The sequence below is a fragment of the Anastrepha obliqua genome, chromosome 6, assembly GCF_027943255.1.
Source record: "Anastrepha obliqua isolate idAnaObli1 chromosome 6, idAnaObli1_1.0, whole genome shotgun sequence".
NCBI lineage: Eukaryota > Metazoa > Arthropoda > Insecta > Diptera > Tephritidae > Anastrepha > Anastrepha obliqua.
In genome coordinates this window covers 4188901-4207972 of record NC_072897.1, presented here as the reverse complement: position 1 = coordinate 4207972, position 19072 = coordinate 4188901, and the positions used below count along the sequence as shown (strand labels likewise).

The following is a 19072-nucleotide window of genomic DNA, read 5'->3' as shown; positions in this document are numbered from 1 at the left end:
GCTAAGCTCAAGATTTTTTACTAAACAGTAAGAATTAACTTACTTTGTGAAACCGTAACTTTCTACTTGCTCTACCTGCAAAAATTAGTCAATCCTACAGGCTCCTCATTCGGAAGAAATATGGAAAGTGAAAAAGAAAATTACGCGGAAAGGCCCCTGGTAGAGAAACAGTCCGGAGCCCAAGACATCATTTGCCGTAAAATTGCCAAATAGCAGAAATAGCTTGATATACTAGAAAATTTTACGAGAAAAAAGAGAAATTAATATTATTGGAAATAAAAGAGGAAAGGAAAAAGGAAGAAAATTTAAATGCTTTATATTTTTCAGAAACTTTGTTTATTTTTTAATTTAGACCACAAAAAGTAAGGTAAATGGTTTTGAATTTATTCAATAATTCATCCTACAACAAAACATCAGCAAAACATCAATGGTATTTTCATTGATTGGGTCTAATGGTACATAGGATTCAGTAAAAATTTCAACTTCATCTGGATCCCTGATTCTAAATTTCTTACAAACGTTGTGTGAAGCACAGCATATGTGTATAAGTGTTGCCAGTTTAGCAGGATTGAATCGCATTTTTCGATCACTGAATACCCATCGAAAGTGGCATTTCAGAACTGGAATCATGCGTTTAACCACGTTTTCAGCTTTCGCGTGCTGCTTGTTGAATATTTTTTGCTTGGCGGAAGGGTGTCTGTAAATAAGGACTGAGTGGATATCCAGAATCACCTGCAAGTGAGTGATTTTTTAAAATAGCAATGTAATAACATTGATTTTATTGTTAGAGTTGTGATCTCCACGTTGATGCATGTCCTCTAAATATAATTTTAACGAACTATTGTTCCACACGAATGAATCGTTGTAGAACCAGCAAATCTCGCATCCATAAACCGAATGTTCATTTCATGACGACAAACCTGTAATTTACCTTACAAATTCTTTTTCAATGTTAAAGTAATTATTTCTTAAAAACTCACAATCATCGCATTTATGCTGAAACTCCCTTTTCTATTCAGATAAAGGTGTTTGTTTCCAGTGGGGACATAAATTGCAATCACATTTGGTATTCCCGATCTAGAGAAATGTTTGCTCCTTGCTTGTTGCTTCTACTCTTCAGTCATTTCTGTGCTTATCCGGACACTGCAAATTTCAGTTTCCAAAATGGATAGTATCATCTTTAAAATAAACGAAACTATGGGCTGAGCAAAACCCAACTGAAATTCATTACCCACTGGTTGTTGGTAACTGTCATGTGCAAAAAATCTTAGCGCACAACACAATTTTAGAATTGGCATTGGCATTATAGATGATGACTGGCGGAAATGAAATTTATCCTTAATTTTGTCCAGCACAAAAATAAATGCGTCCTTCTTATTCTTCTTCTTTTTAATTGGCGCGATAACCGCTTACGCGATTTTGGCCGAGTTTAACAAAGCGCGCCAGTCGTTTCTTTCTCGTGCTAACCCACGCAAGTTGGACACACCAAGTGAAGCCAAGTACTTCTCCACCTGACCTTTCCAACGCAGAGGAGGCATTCCTTTTTCTCTGCTACCACCAGCTGGTACCGCATCGAATACTTTCAGAGCCGGAGCGTTTGTATCCATTCGAACAACATGACCCAGCCAACGTAGCCGCTGGATCTTTATTCGCTGCGCTATGTTTATGTCGTCGTAAAGCTCATACAGCTCATCGTTCCATCGCCTGCGATATTCGCCACTGCCAACGTGCAAAGGTCCAAAAATCTTACGCAGAATCTTTCTCTCAAACACTCCAAGCTTCATCGCTTCATCGTATGTTGTCATCGTCCATGCTTCTGGGCCATACGCTAGGACGGGCATGATGAGAGCTTTGTAGGGTGTTAGTTTGTTCGTCGAGAGAGGACTTTACTGCTCAGTTGCCTACTTAGTCCAAAGTAGCACTTGTTCGCAAGAGAGATTCTACGTTGGATTTCAAGGCTGACATTGTTATCGGTGTTAATGCTGGTTCCTAAATACACCAAGACTTTTACAACCTCAAAATTATAACTGTCAACAGCGACATGGGTGCCGATACGCGATTGCGCCGACTGTTTGTTTGAAGACCGGAGGTACTTCGTTTTGTCCTTTGTCGCTTTAAAAGCGCGGTTGTTAAGGCCGATGATGTCAATATATTCGGCATACGCCAACAATTGTACCCTCTTATAAAATACTGTGCTTGAGCGATTAAGTTCTGCGGCTCGTACGATCCTCTTCAACATAAGTTTAAAGAATTTACACGACAGCGAGTCACCCTGTCTGAAACCTCGGTTGGTATCAAACGGCTCTGAGAGGTCTTTCCCAATTCTGACGGCGCTGCTGGTGTTGAGCAACGAAAGACCTACGACTTCGAAAGCAGCGGCCAGTGAAATCGCCAGGAAACATCTCATAGTGGTACTCACTGACCGTAGTGACCAGCTGGGGCGAATGCCGCAGGAACGGTAGAGGGTAATGGAAATAAAGCTATTGAAAACCCTATTTACCAAAATGGACGCAGAGTAGAACACACCCATGCCAGAATTTGACGGAGCAGGGTGGTTCAGCGCTGTCAAAGCTATAAAATGTAAGAATGACCCCACGCTCACATGGTTAAGAGAAGCAGTACAAACGCTTCAAGGCCTATGGGAGGGTGCATCACTTGATCGCAACTGCATTCCCTCAATAGCAAAGCCACACCGACTACTACAGAGACAAAACACGGACGTGCCGACAGGCGACTGGAAAGTGTTGAGCGTGGCAAAACCAGCAACTGCGGATGGAGGCCAAGACTACATTATCTAAATCAGCAAGCCGGTAGAAGACCTGCTTTACGCACGATTCGGGAGGATGGCTTGGGGAGTTGGTAGCGTGCACCTTCGTCTCAAAAAGCGCAACCCGACAGATGACAACCAAAACACGCTCGCTGCGGGGGAGGTGGAAAAGGATCTCGGTGCATAAGAGATCCGGGAAGTCTCCCTCAATATACAGGAAGTGGAGAGGGGTGAGCTGGAGGAAGTATCCAACCCCGAGAAGGTACTGAGGCCAGATGCTGAAGGTCCTTCAGATAAACCTCCACAAAAGTAAGAACGCCTCAGCCGAGCTCCTGCTTAACATAGAGATAGTCGGCTACGATGTGGCTCTGGTCCAGGAACCATGGCTAGCATCGGGAAACCTAGTCTCCAGTCTAAAGTCACATAACTACAACACCTACATCCCGATTGCAAGAAATAAGGTAAGAATAGCGATAAAGGTTAAAAAAAGTATATGTTCTTATATTGATCATAATCTCTGTTCAAACGATCTGACAGTGGGAGCGCTGGAGGGGTGAAAAGATGAGACGTTACTCTTTTGGTCTTGCTATATGCGATATGATAAAGAAGCACCACAGACAGAACTTCGGAAGCTCGTAGAAATAGCTGCCAGAACGAAGCACGCTCCGGTGGTAGGAACTGACGCAAACGTTCATCACACGGTCTGGGGTAGCGCTGACATAAACGACCGTCAGTCACTATTTAACTATATTCTTCAGATTAGTGGACAGGGGAACGCCTCCCAGATATGGAAGGTAGGAGAGTAGGTCTCCCGTGAACCACACAGGTCGAAGACGTAAACTTCGTTAAAAAAGCTCCTTCAACCCAAGGTGTGATGCGACCCGTGCCTATTAGGTGGGTTTGGCAGCCGGGGGACTACATAAGTCTGTCTTCGAACGGAGCTCTCCTGATATCAGGCCGCCTCAGCTGGTAACGGTGGTCTTACCATGGTATGGGGCGCTGCCATGGTCGACCGGATATTTCCCCGGATATAGCTCCCTTGGCGATGCAGGTGGCCGTAGGAACCAGAGGAAATGCTCTAACAAAAAAATAACAATTCGGATGACGGAAAAACAAACACGAAACAAACGGACAAAATGACTGGAAAACATACGGACGCAACGGCAGCACGGACTGATAAAAAAACGAACACGCGGGCAAAACCACAGGACAAGCAAACAGATAGACAGGAGAAAGGGATAGACGCACCTAAAAAGCAGTCAGGTGGCACGGGACCATCTTCAAATGGCATTTGTAGATGAAACCTATAACCGCGGAAAACCAGTGCTTGACAAGTGGTCAGAGATTGAGGCACAGTTGTCTCGCATAGTCGTTCACCATGTCATGGCGAACCCGGAGGGCCAATCACCAGGTTTCGATTCGGTGGAGGTAGTCCGCGGTTACTGTGCAATTAAATGCGATGACCAATTCTCACTGCATTTTCTGACAAACGTGATTGGCAAAATCCAGAACAGCTGGGAAGGTTTGAAACTCAAGCTTATTCCGGCTGGCGAGATTCCACGAAGGCCGAGGGCTCGCATCTGGGTACCAAACATGGAGTTTGAAGCGAATCAATTAATCGCCTACCTTCAGGCGCATAATCGCTCGTTGCCGATGACCGATTGGTCGATCATCAAAGCGGAGGCTCCGCAAAGGCACAGCATGTCCTTCCTTCTTCTAATTACAGAAGAGAGTCTGGGACCACTGGAGATAGTGGAAAAACGATTTGGAATTAGGAAGGCCCAGCCAGATATTCTGCGAACCTGGAAGAGGAGCAGGATGAGGTCGATGATTCCAACGAACTGCTGACTGGCATGCAGCTACGTGACACCGAGTCCGAAAAAGGAAACCAATAAACATGGGTTTAAAGGTTGTCCAAATTAATCTTCAGCATTTACAGACTGCAACGGACAACATAACTGTTCTCCTGGCGGAGGCGGATGTGGACATCGCCTTATTTCAGGAACCCTGGGTAGTGAGCACCGAGGTGAAATGGTTCACTGGGGAAAACTACAATATCTAATATATAATACTATAAATGGATAGAAGGTAATCCCAGAACATGTATTTTAGCTAAAAAAACACTTAAACACATTTTTAATTCCATTATATAGTTCACAGGATGTGACGGCTGTTGAGGTGGAAGCCACTGACGGAGTCAGAATAACACGTGCCTCTATATGTATACATGGCACATGAGAGACCAGCACCGCCTGAGGAAGCCCGTAAACTTGTGCAGGATCACAGCTGGATCTTGTACGATTTGGATCTTGATGGTGATCCGCCCTTACAGTATAGAAATCCACTAAGAACCAACTGGAAGAGTTTCAGAAACATAGTAAATAAAAGGATAGGAGATATTCCCATCCACCAAATCACTCTCACCGAAAAGCTTGAGAGTAGGGTTACAACACTGGAGACGGCATTTAGCAGGGCCTACAAAACGTCCTGCCCCACATAGGAGTATTTCAGTCCAAAAACCGGTCAAAATTATTAAGTGCTTTTTTCAAATACATTTATTAATAAAACACGTTTATGAATCATAATGGCAATATATTTCACGATAATAAAACAAAAATAAAGAAAAATGATCATTTAAATAAACAATATATCTATTTCACACTTACTTTGTAAGTTATTGATAAACGGCATATAATTAATAGTTCATGAATTTTTTTTCTAGTATTTGAATAAACTGTGACATAATCTTCGTCCATTGTTGGTGTACCCGGAATCAGGAGTTTATTTGCCTCTTCAGAAAACGGCTTTTCTTTTCTTTTATTTTTCTTTTTGCTAGTGCAGCTCAAGAATGGGTCAGATGTTAGTAACAACCTGTTCAGAAAAACTTTGTTGCACTATGCTCTAGAAAATTTTCGGGAAATATCCAGGCGGTATTTTCGCAAGTGTTTATTTCTGTCCTCGGCTGCCTCTTCTGATAGCTGTCCAGTTGGCATGAGTGATCACCATGGCACCGTGTATGACATTGGGTGCCAGTCAGACAAATCTGTGTAAAGTTTTGCTGTAATTTATGCGTATTCATCAAACTTAACAGGATCTACATCGTAGCCGCTTGAAATAACTTCTAAAATAACTCTTAATCGCTCTTGATTAATTCCAGTGATCCGAGAAGAGGTTTCTGGGCCTTCAAAAAATCTTCTTGACGTATTGCCATCGTTGGTGTTACCATAACCGGCTTTCGGAATGTCAACAAGGAGACCCATTTCTTCTCTGAAACGTTTTTGAATTTTTTCTTTGATTTCCTGCAACATTTTTTTCGCTTCTTTTGTTCGTGCTTGCCATTTTTTAATGTTAGCTTATACGATAAATGCAATAGGGACTCGAAGAAATGAATTCTAGCATGGAGGACCGAGAGGCCAAATTTGAGTGCCTCGTTATTTATCTGAGTTGTTTCTCTTCAGCTTATTAAAATCTTTCGGAGTTTGGTTACATACATATGTAGCACCGCATAGTGGATGTTGTATCTGTAGCTGCGTTGCAGACTTTTCCGTCTACCATAGTAAGCCGTAAAGTGTGCTTTTAGTAGCTCCATTTTGTCACATCTTTTGTTTCATGGATAAATCTTTTAGGAACATATGTAAAGACATTATTTCTGTCTTTATAGGCGATATAAAAAAAATTGTCATACAAGAGAGAACAAGTGATCTTCGCCAAGAAACCTGTTTTTGTAGTGCATACTTTTAGAACTGAGAAAAAAAATTGTGGACAAGCGGGGACAATTTTATTACCGTTTATATTTGACAAGGGTCCAATTATTATGATCACACTAACAATTTTACTTGACAAGGTCTGACACATATTTAAAAACAATATTGTTTGCTAAATTTTAGTAAAAAAGAAATACGTTTTACTAGGACTTAAAAATCCTCACTTGGAGTGCAATCTTGTCATGGAACTAAAAAAATATATTGTTATAATAAGGTAACCATTACACATGGAAATATAAGATTGACGAGAACAAAGATGTATGGTTAAAATAATGACTAGGTTCCAATGAACAAAGCTCAGGCACCAAACGCTGTGAAAATTCTGGCGTCTGTCTGTTATTTGATAAACCGATTATCTACCTTCAAGAAGATAGTTTCTCTGCTGATATTACACATATTTTTTTCGATTTATGATCGGCGTATGTGTGCCCCATAAAATTTAGCAAAAAATCACACCCTCCTTGGTGGAGCAGTGAGCTCTCAAAACCAAGGGAAAAACATTGATCAACGTTCAACCCCAGCTACTCGACAGGAAATTGGGAATTGTACAGAGGGAGTCGGAGACAGTACAAGAAGGCAATTAGGGCCGCCAAGAAAGAGAGCTGGAGCGAATTTTGTTCGTCAATCGAATCCAACAGGGATTCTGCTAGGCTTAGCCGTGTTCTTTCCAGAGATCATTCAATGGCTTCTTGGGCCAAGAAGCCTGATGGTACTTCGACTGCTACAACAGAAGAATCGCTAGAACTTCTGCTAAACACGCATTTCCCGGGGTGCAGCTTCCTCGAAATTGGGAGGGGAAATATCAGGTGGAGCCAATATAATCCACAGAAGCTTGCAATAGAAATAATTACCAAGGAGAAAGTTGCGTGGGCAATTAAATTTTTCTCACCTTTTAAATCTCCGGGGCCAGATGGGATCATTCCAAAGATGTTACAGGAAACCTTGGACTGTATCCTACCATGGCTAGAGGAAATTTTTAAAGCGTGTTTAAACCTAGGTCATATTCCAGATAGTTGGAAACTAGTCAAGGTCGTCTTCATTCCAAAAATAAGCAGAAGGGGACATGAATCAGCAAAGGACTATTGGCCAATAAGTCTTTCGTCTTTCCTGTTAAAAACTTTTAAAAGACTTTTGGATATATATCTCAGAAACTCTTTGGAGAGCTCTGGTATATCAACTGCACAACATGCGTACCTTAAAGGCAAATCTACGGAGACAGACAATGTTAGTACAGATGCCATCCAACGGGCGTTGATAAACTTAAAGGTGGACAATAGCATCAGTAATTGGGTCATCTCTATGCTAGAAACCAAGATCATCAAAGCTAATATGGGTAATATCAGCATAACCAAGAAGGTCTACAGGACACTCCACAGGGGGGGAGTATTGTCTCCACTTCTTCTACTCTGGTTATGCGTTATTAGCAAAGTCTTGACAAAACTTAATAGAGGTGGGGTAAAAGCGGTGGCGTACGCTGACGATGTGGTGTTAATGGCGTCAGGACTGTGTCCTAATACGATCAGTGGGATCATCCAAAGGGCGTTAGGCGGGCTTAACTCTTAGGCTACAGGTTGTGGCCTATGTCTAAATACGCGTAAAACAGAACTTATACTTTTCACCACCAGATATATTAACAGACAAACTCTCTCACTATCATCCCGCGCAAAGTACTTAGGGGTAATTCTGAACTCCAAACTTAACTGGAAATTAAATGTTGAAGAACGGGTAAGGAAGGCAGAAATTGCTTTATATGCCTGTAAACGTATGCTTGGAAGAAGATGGGGTCTTCAACCTAAGCATACATTATGGCTGTATAAGACGGTTATACGACCTATTTTATCGTATGGCTCGGTAGTTTGGTGGAAGGCTCTAGGGAGAGAGTACAATACCAAATTACTCGGCAGAATGCAAAGATCAGCGTATGCAATAACGGTCGGTGCAATCAGATCATGTCCTAGAGAGGCTCTCAATGCACTGACACACGTTATTCCAATTGACCTACATATTAAGAAGACGGCAACCATGCATTTAGGTTAAATGAAGCGGGTCGCTGGAAAGGAAAAACGTATGGTCATGCTAGTCTATTATTGCGACAAACTCAGTTAATCTCGGTGAGAACTGACTAGATCATCCCGACGGTAACATTCAATACGAATTTTGCCACTCTCTTTCCATCTAAGGAAGAATGGAATAAGGGATTCTCTTTAAACAATTTCGAGACTACAGTCTATACGGATGGCAGTAAAATGGGCTGCGGTGTTAGAGCTGGTATATATTCCCACAGACTTAAAATTGAGAAATCTGTGCGTCTTCTTAGTACCAGCAGTGTCTTCCAGGTGGAAGTACTGGCAATTGGGCAAGCCTGTAGGCTACTAATCGCAGATTTCTCTTTTAAGGGCAATATCGTTATTCTTTCGGAAATCCAAGCTGCAATCCAGGCACTGGGTTCGGCTACTACAATCTCTAAAGTGGTGGAACAAAGTAGGACTTACCACCTTGAGCGAAAACCATAAAGTCACCTCAATCTGGGTCCCGGGACATCGCAGCATAGAAGGTAACGAAAAAGCAGAAGAACTGGCCAGGGGAGGATTTGCCATGAATAACATTCTTGCAGAACCGGTATTCACACCATTAGGTGCAGTCAAGAATGCAATTTCCCAAAAATAAATCGAATCGCGGATAGGTGGAAAGACCTGATGAAATGCAAAATTAGCAGAACGTTAGGGCCCACCTGCAACCCCAAGCAATCGTCGGCATTGATAAACATGAAACGACGGGACGCTTGGAGACTAACGGCAGTCATAACCGGCCTTTGGTCTATCGGAGAACAAGCAGCCAAAATGGGTATCCCTCATAATACATACTGTCACAGTTGTAAACAACCGGAGAAAAAGGAGGCAATCTTCCATTTCCTCTGTGAATGCCCTGCCCTATGGAGGGACAGAATGTTAACCTTGGGCCGACTGCTGTTCCAGAATTCGAACAACTATCTGGCTTAGAGGTCAACAACCTAATAAGGTTCTTATACCGTACAGACTGGATATAGGCATGCCGTAAATAACCATTAAACAAGTTGGTAACAAGGATGTGGCAACAAAATGGTGCGGAAGCTCTAGTTGGATTCTGGAAGAATCACCACTTTAACCAACCAACCAACCAGCCTAGAAATAGCTAATAGAGGTGAAGAACCAAGATATGTTACCAACCTCGAAGAATGTACTTCATTTAACACTCTACACAAGCAACCATGTTATGGTACAGGAATGGTTTCAGGTTATATTCCGCTCAAAAAACAAATTTATATCCTTTAGAAATCCTAAGAATACGAAGTGGGACTTATGTAGGGATATACTATTAAAAACACCAAAGATACCCCGGAAATACAGGTCACACGTCGCACTTAAGAAAGGGGTTGAATTGTTTGCAGCTACTCTCGGTGAAGCCTTCAAAATATCCTGCCCCCCAACACATAATAGACGCAAGGTGAAGCCTCCTTGGTGGAACAAGGAATTAGGAGCACAGAGGCGTAGGGTACATGAATTCTATAGGTTAGCCAAAGTTGCTGACAATGAGTTCTATTGGAAAGAGTATAAGGATCTACTAAAAGAACACAAGAAAGAAATACGTAGAGCCAAGAGAGAATCTTAGAAAGACTTCTGTAACAGCATGGAAGACACTAATGAAGTGACAAGACTTAGAAAACTGCTATCCAAGAATACGTCTATGCCAAGAACAATACGAAAAATTAACGGGGAGTGGGCTGACAGCTGCGAAGATTCTCTAGAAGACCTAGTCAGTACACATTTGCTAGGGTATGCGGACACTAAAGATCTCGAACCTAGAAGGGATAATGTGCACGACATACCGACGAACGTAATTACAACCAACAAGATAGAATTGGCTATACAAAATTTCGACCCATATAAATCGCCAGGACTAGATGGAATTTTTCCAGCCATGCTCCAAAAGGTAAGCCATCTTGTGGTACCATGTTTAAGAAGGAATACAGGCGCATTAGTCTGATCTCATTTCTCCTGAAAACGTTTGAGAAGATTCTGGACACATTTGCGCCGGACGTATTATCCAAGGCGCAGCACGCTTACACTAAAGGCAGATCTACTGAAACTGCACTTCACTTACTTGTACTAAACAAAGAAAAGGTGTTAGAATATAAGGAGTATGCTCTAGGAGTATTTCTAGATATAACAGGGGCATTTAACAACGTGACGAAAGATGCTATTTTAAATAGCATAGAGTCACCTAATGTGCAGCCCGCGATTTATCTATGGATAAGGCAGCTATTAGCTAGAACGAAGCTATCTTCCTGGGCGGAATGGAACTATACGAGCGTTACCAAGTATGCATGCAAAGGCACTTTGCAAGGTGGAGTACTATCGCCGCTATTATGGTTATTTGCAGCAAATGAACTGCTCACGAAATTTCACGGAGGGGCACCAAAACTAGTGGCATATGCATGGCATATGTACCTGGACACCATCTGTAATGTGATGAATAACACACTTAAAACGGTGGACATCTCGCGCAGGGCTAGGGATAAACGCAGGAAAAACGGACATGATACTTCTTATCAGGAAGTACAAGGTCCCAACGTGGAACCTCCCTGGGAAGCTGGGCAACAACGAACTACTTCTCAAAGATCATGCAAGGTACCCCGGAGTAATACTAGACAGTAAATTGCTGTGGAAGCACAATGTTGAGGAAAGGGTGAAAAATGGCAGTAATGCCTTGTACGCCTGTAAAATAATTCTGGGCGTTACTTGGGGTCCATCACCCTCTCTGATGCATTGATGCTACATGGCAGTAGTTAGACCGATATTTCCTTAGTATGGTGGACTGCTATAAGAAAATTGACAAACTTAATGGCACTGGAAAGGATTCAACGACCGCTGCTCTGTGCATAACAGGAGCTATGAAAACTACCCCAACGGCGGCGCTGAAAATGATACTCAGCATGCCACCTATTGACCTTATGGCGGAAAACCTGGCAGCGAAATCCGCGAGGAGGTTAGTGGCTGCTGGGGTATTCACCTGTAGGGCCTTCGGACACAGCTCAATAGGAAAGTGGAGCCCAGGTTGCATAGAATACATGACTCTGTACTTTAATTGGGAGAGAAGGTTTCGTACTACAATTGAAGAGGAGGGATGGCACAAAGGCATGAAGCCTGGCCATAGGACTTTCCCATCTATACAGACGGCTTTGAAACTCTAGACGGAGTGGGAACGGGTATTTACTACTCAAAACTAGGGATAAGGCCGCCTATCAAGCAGCCAGACTACAGCAGTATTTTCCAAGCGGAAGTTTTTGCTGTGGGGAGAGCCGCGGAGCTAGCCTACACAAGAACAAGAATGAACTCAACAATAAATATATATACGTGGACAGTCAAGCTGCAATAAAAGCAATAAGCTAATATTGTATTAAGCCCAAATATTCGACGGAGCCGGGAGACCATAGAAAGGCTAGCCGCAAACAGTAGGCTGCATATCTATTGGATACCTGGTCACAAAGGCATTATGGGGAACGAAATAGTAGATGAGAGTGCAAAAAGTACTGTAAAACTACAATTTGAAAAAGAGAACGACATACCAAAACCGCTAAATACAATATACAGTGAAATGGACGACTACATGAAAAAGCGAGTTGAAGCTAGGTGGACTAATCTGACCACATGCAAAACAGCAAAGGTTATATATAGAACTAACGATCAAAATCTGACTCAATTCGTATTAACGCTATCGCGAAAGGACTGCAGAACTATCATAGGTATGCCAACTAAAAATAATCTATTGCCTGCTCATGCGTACAAGTTAGGGATTGCTAACACGGACCAATGCAGGAAATGCAGAGAGGATGTTGAGGAAACTTTAGATTACCTTCTGTGCTTCTGTCCGGCATTATTAAAAACGCGTTTAAAATGCCAGCGAGCCCCATTGTTTGATGGTCTGGAGGACGTCTCAAAAGCGGATCTCTCAGCTCTGCTCTGATTCCCCAAAAGCGCTGATATCCTACATGATGTCTACTTTAGGTATTCATAGTGGTCGGTCTTCATCTGGTATCGCTAGGGACCAAAAGGTCTATGCGTGGCTTATTGCCAACCAGGCTAACCTAACCTAAACTTTATAGAACGATTTATCTTTTGCCTCGAAATCGGCCTCAGTTTTAGCGATAACCTATTCATTCGAGCGAAATTTCTTACCCGCGAGAATTTTTTTCTGCGAACAGCCAGTAGTTGCTGGGACCCAAATTTGGTGAATACGGTGGATGGTTGAACAGATCGAAATTCAATTCATGTACAGGGCCCGGCACTCGAAGTGAAACCAACTTCATACCGCTCATGCAGCTGATGCACGGGCATAGCTGTCTGTAAGTTGGCTAAATGACAGTCCAGAGTATTGTGTACAAAAGCGCGGAAGCAGTTTGCTTATAGTAAACGCGTAAAAAGAAAATCAGTAATTCAGGATTTCAAACGTAACAGTGTGATTGCCTTATATTTGGCTAGAAAATCACAACCAGCGATTGTTCGTGAGCTCGCGCACTTTAAAATAAATAAAGTTTTTGTTTATCGCACCATTACTCGTTATGTAATGAAAGAATATTTATTGAAGTTAAATATGTTTATTTGTTTATCGTTCCAAGCTAGGCATCCAGCTTGGCGAACGATTATTTTCTTTATTGTGTCTTACATACTAATTACAAGCGTTTTTATAGTAACTTTTATCAATGCAAGCCAACAACAATTTTTCGGTGTTTACTTGTGTAATATGATTCTAGCATTCACGCGCCGCGCATATAATAATTACGTTAGCTATATTTGCGTTTACTTTCAAGAGTAATGAACCTTTTAAGAAATATGATACTTTATTTAAACGGCACAGCACAGTGAATGCATAAGTGGACAATAAAATAAAAACCAAAACAAAATGTTTATGAATATTAATGTTAAGGCATATCCGACTTATAATCATACTACACCTCCCTTCTTCGGAAGAATGCTCATACAACTTTTTTTGTATGAACATTCTTTTACATTGAATTGTTAAAATAAAAATGTACATAAGAGTAATCTTAATTTTATTTATATGTATATATTGTATTAATTTTCTAAGTTTAGACCGGTCTTTAAAACTACTTATTGTTGATAAATCTTAAGCCTATTTTTGTGAACTATTTGTTCTTTTAAAGATAACTTATCGACTATAGTAACATTATTTTTATCATCTATTGCTTTAATGGTATAAGGCCCACAATATTGGGGTTCCAGTTTATGGGCCACTTCATTTCTAAGTAAAACTAAATTGCCTATGCTAAAATTGTGATCTAAACTATTTTTATCATAAAATGTTTTTTGCTTAATTTTAGCTATGTCTATCATATTGCGAGCTCTTTTATGTGCTACTTCTAGCCTAAATCTTACTTCTCTAGCGTAGTTATCTATGTTATATAATGGAGTAATTTGGTCTACATTTTTGAACTGCTGAAACATGTTTGGTGTTTTTCCAAAAACTAATTCATACGGACAATAGTCATGTACTGTAGAAGGAGTGGTGTTAAAACAGTATGTGAAGTATTGTAGCCACTCATCCCAGTCGTTTTTGTCAATCGATATGTAAGATCTTATGTATTGATTGAAAGTTTTATGTGATCTTTCTATTACTCCTAATGTTTGGTGGTGGTAAGCAGTTGAATTAATTTTCTCTATTTTTAGCAATTCACATAGCTCTGTTAGTATTGAATTTTTGTATTCTGTACCCATGTCCGAAATGAACGTCTTCATTGGACCGTAGGTAAGAATAAACTTTTCAAATATTGCTTTCGCCACTGTCTTGGCGTTTTTGTCTTGGATGGGTATCGTGACTAAATATTTTGTCATGTCGCATATTATTGTGACTGCATAAGTATTGCCATTAATTGTTGTAGGTAGTGGGCCTATTGTGTCTACCATAACTGTATCAAATGTACCTGTAGGTGTTGGTGTTATAGTCATGGGGCTTTTTAAATGCTTTGTTATTTTGGTTTTTTGGCATTTTTCGCAAGTTTTTACGTACTTAGCAACATCTTTTGACATTTTATTCCAGAAGTAATGTCTTTTAATTTTCATAAGTGTTCTGAAAATTCCGCAATGACCGCCTTCTATAGGGTCATCGTGGTATCTTTTTAGAATGTCCATTACAGTTTTAGCATCATTGATCTGGGTCACCTCATTCAGTAGCGCTACTTTTACTTTATTTAATATCATATTGCCCTTATTTTTAAAATCATTTATCGAGACAAATTCGAAAATTTTCTCGCTAGGTGCCACTTGCAAATTATTAATGCCATATTTGTCGGCCAATTCGTCGAGCCTAGAGAAGAATTGTCCTAAGTCAATTTTCCCATTAACAAATAAGTCATCAATTTTTATATATGCCATTATAGATTTTCCTCGTTTGATGTAACATCGCGTGGGTGTAATCTTTAATTTATTGTATTTCCTGACGTCAGTGTTATTAATTGGGACATATATTTTGGGCTTATCATATGTTTTAATGTGCTGCTGTGTAGTTGGACTGTTGTTATTTTTCGACATTGATCTAGTCACTATTTTGTATAAATTTTGATTCTTTTCATTTATTTCCTTTAAGTCATTGATTGTAATGCGAGACAAAGCGTCCGCGACGTGATTATCTTTTAAGTCATTTATTGTAATGCGAGACAAAGCGTCCGCGACGTGATTATCTTTTCCTTGATTTTGTTTTTTTTATGCATAGCATATAATTTTAATGCTAATTAATAGGGTTACGACTGTGATTATAATTAAGCAAATTTCTACTAAATTTAAGCCAGTATTAACGTCTACTTCGTTTACTACATTGGCATTGGGTTTATCAACTTTTGATAAAAAAAAAATTAGCTATTGGGGGCCTTATACCGTAAATCAAATAATGTAAGGATATATAATTTTGTTTTTACATTACATATTTATTTATTTATATATATATATATATATATATTTTTTTTTTTTTTTTTTTAAACGACAATGTGTGTATAAACATTTTGAAAAATTTTTTTTTTTTTTTTTACATTTGATTAAATTTTTTTTTGTTTTTCAAGTTAATTCATTTATTGAGTAAGCATATTAGAAAGTATATTATATCAAATTCAAACATTTTCATAATTTAAAATGACTTTCCGAATCATTTTTTTTTTTTTTTGCTTAATATATTCATTTACAGTTTCATCCTAAATTTTTATAAGGCAAACAGAAGCCAAAGTTGTTTAACTTTAAAAAAGAAAATTATTTTTGTCTCGAGCGGTTAACGCTTACAGACTCTAACTGCCTGCGTGAAACACGCACAGTTTTTTTTGTTTTTATTTATTTAATTTGCTTACGCTGCTGCAGCAGGAATTCCAATTTTGAGATGCGTTCCCAAATGGAGCAAGCCTTTTTCCAAGGTGGTGGTGGCTGAGTGTTGACTTCTCGGAGGAGATATCCAATCTCTCGCTTAATGCGCTGGGTATAGCCGCCTCTGCGCTTTGGCTTCTTTATGATTGGGATGACTGGTTCTTGATCGGCTGGTTTCTTTAATAAATGGTTTCTTCTCCTGTACTCCTCAATGGAGATAGCTTTCGGCCCTTCTGTGGTCATCTATCTTCTGGTCTATTGGCCAGACCAGGAACTTCACGCAACTGGTAGATCTTCTTGGCTGATCAATACCAGGACTTTGTTATTAGTATTAGTATATTATATTATATGCTTTCCGCCACTTGTGCAAAAAATCTTAGCACCAAGCTGGACTTTGGAATAAGCATTTGAGCTTTCCGCCACTTGTGCAAAAAAATCTTAGCACCAAGCTGGCAGGATCGCCATGTAATGAAAGAATATTTATTGAAGTTAAATATATTTATTTGTTTATCGTTCCAAGCTAGGCATCCAGCTTGGCGAACGATTATTTTCTTTATTGTGTCTTACATACTAATTACAAGCGTTTTTATAGTAACTTTTATCAATGCAAGCCAACAACAATTTTTCGGTGTTTACTTGTGTAATATGATTCTAGCATTCACGCGCCGCGCATATAATAATTACGTTAGCTATATTTGCGTTTACTTTCAAGAGTAATGAACCTTTTAAGAAATATGATACTTTATTTAAACGGCACAGCACAGTGAATGCATAAGTGGACAATAAAATAAAAACCAAAACAAAATGTTTATGAATATTAATGTTAAGGCATATCCGACTTATAATCATACTACAGTTACAATGATACTGGTAGCATCGCGAATCGTCATGGAGGTGGTCATCAAAAGACTGCAACGTCACGTGAAATTATTCAAAAAGTGAAGAAGCGATTGTGCGAAATCCCCGGCGAAGTGACAATCAAATGGCGAAAGAACTGAAAATATCTAACAGTAGCATCCGCCGCATACTGAAAATGATCTCAAAGTCAAGCCTTACAAGATCCAATAGGCGCATGATCACCAAAGCAGCAACAAGTCAGACTGGAGAGAGCGAAGGAGTTGCTTCGCTTAGCCGAAAACGGTCAATTTCAGAACATTGTGTTTTCTGACGAGATAATTTTTCGAACTAAGCAATTCGTAAACCCCCAAAACGATAGGGTTTATTTGACCGACCGTTCATATCAGAATTTGAGTCATAGATTGGCCACCAGGAGGCAGCACATGCCACAGGTAATGGCTCGAACAACGGCCTGGCCTCAAGGAAAATGCGAAATTTTATCGGGAAAGTATGCTGGACGTTGCTTTAAAGCCGTGGGCAGAATGGCTAAAACACAACGTTCCGAGCTTCATAACGTCCACACAATGCTCTCGAATTCACCAGACACGAATCCAATGGACTATTCTCCTTGGACCATTTTGAAGAGCAAGGTCCGAACTAAAAGATTCACCAGTCTCGAGGCGCTGAAAAAACCCATTGTCCGCGAGTGGGCCAAAGTACCTGCAAGTCATTTTCGAGCAGCTTGCGATTCCTTTCTGGGCCGTCTCAAGGCCATTGTCAAGACAAAAGGTGGTCATATCGAGCGAAAGTTAATTGATTCTTGATTTTGTATTATTTTCGCACATTTTTTACTTTTAATTGAATAAATGTAATTTTCCAAACAAAATTGATGCCGTTTTTAATTTGTTACACTTCGAGTATCGGACCCTGTAGTTTTGCCATTGTTTTGGTTGACTTGTGACGCGGTGCGTTGTCTTGATGAACCAAATTTTTTTATTGCCATATGCGGATTTTTTTTTACAGTTTCGGCCTTGAAACGCTCCAATAACGCTATATAATATTTACTGTTGGTGGTATTTCCCTTCTCAATATAGTTCATTAATATTACACCACGTACATCCCAAAATACCGAGGATGTTGTTCCAACCGATTGTTGTACTTTTGGTCGCTTTGGATGAGGCTCACCAGTTGTTGTCCACTCAAATGACGATCGTCTAGATTCCGGAGTGAAGTGATCGATCCATGTTTCCTCCATTGTCACATATCGACGCAAAAATTGCGCAAACGCCGTCTTTGAACAGAGCTTTCTCATAGTCAAATGCTCATGCAATACAAAGCCAATACGTTCTTTTGACATCATTACAATGTCAGGTAACTAACGCAATTTCACTTTTCGATCATTTAAAACGATTTTGTGGATTTTTTTTTATGTTTTATAGTGTTACCGCCTCATTTGGACGACCATTGCGTTGTACATCATCGATGTCTCTACAATCACATTTGAAGTTAGCAAATCATCGTTTTGTTGTTTTTTCTGAGTCCCAATAACACTCTTCAAGCCATTACTTTGATTGACCAGTGTTTTTTCTCATTAAGACGCAGAGAACATTAAAAATTGAAATTCTTTCCGAAAACAACGAAAGTAGTGTCACTCTTAGATAATAACTTACGAAATATTGAATATAATATCATTCAAATGTGTTCGCCCAATGTGTTAGACGTGTTTTTTATTCGCTCTGATTCTTATTCGAATTAAAATTGTAATAATATATATAAAAATAACAAAAATTATTAAGATAGAGACTTTTGAACTGACATTTTTTCGCCTGCCCCATTAACTGTTGTGGAGAATATGCTTTCTAGAGAAGCAGCAAACACCGCCAAGCCAGTTTCTTCAATTCAAACAAATACAGAACCTCCTGCTCTTGTGAAGCCAACTGTAACATTAACTGATATCAACAATAAAGAACAAGTATCTCTATGAGTATTTCGATTAATTCTCTTCATGCTGAGAATTCCCGATTGATGAACTTACTCTCCACTCTTCATCACACATCACCGACGCTGCTCTTTTTTCATCTGCTGTCACTTCCCATCTTCCTAATACTCCTCCCACTTTGAGTTCGGGCATTACAGAGAACGTTAATGTATAGAGAAGTCTCACGAGCTACGAATAGTGTGCATTGTCAAAAACGAAGTCTAACCGCCGCCGTGGTGTGGTGAAACTTTTAACAGAGCTGATTGCAGTGAATTCTCTCTTTAGTATATTGGCTCTGCACAGTCTTTGGGTTCTGTAGGAAATC

At 40.0% G+C, this 19072-nt stretch overlaps 1 pseudogene; it reads right to left on the bottom strand.

The window, feature by feature from the left end:
* Nucleotides 1-387: 387 nt before the first annotated feature.
* LOC129249893 (putative nuclease HARBI1) lies at nucleotides 388-18126 on the bottom strand (annotated as a pseudogene).
* Between the last annotated feature and the right edge of the window lie 946 nt (nucleotides 18127-19072).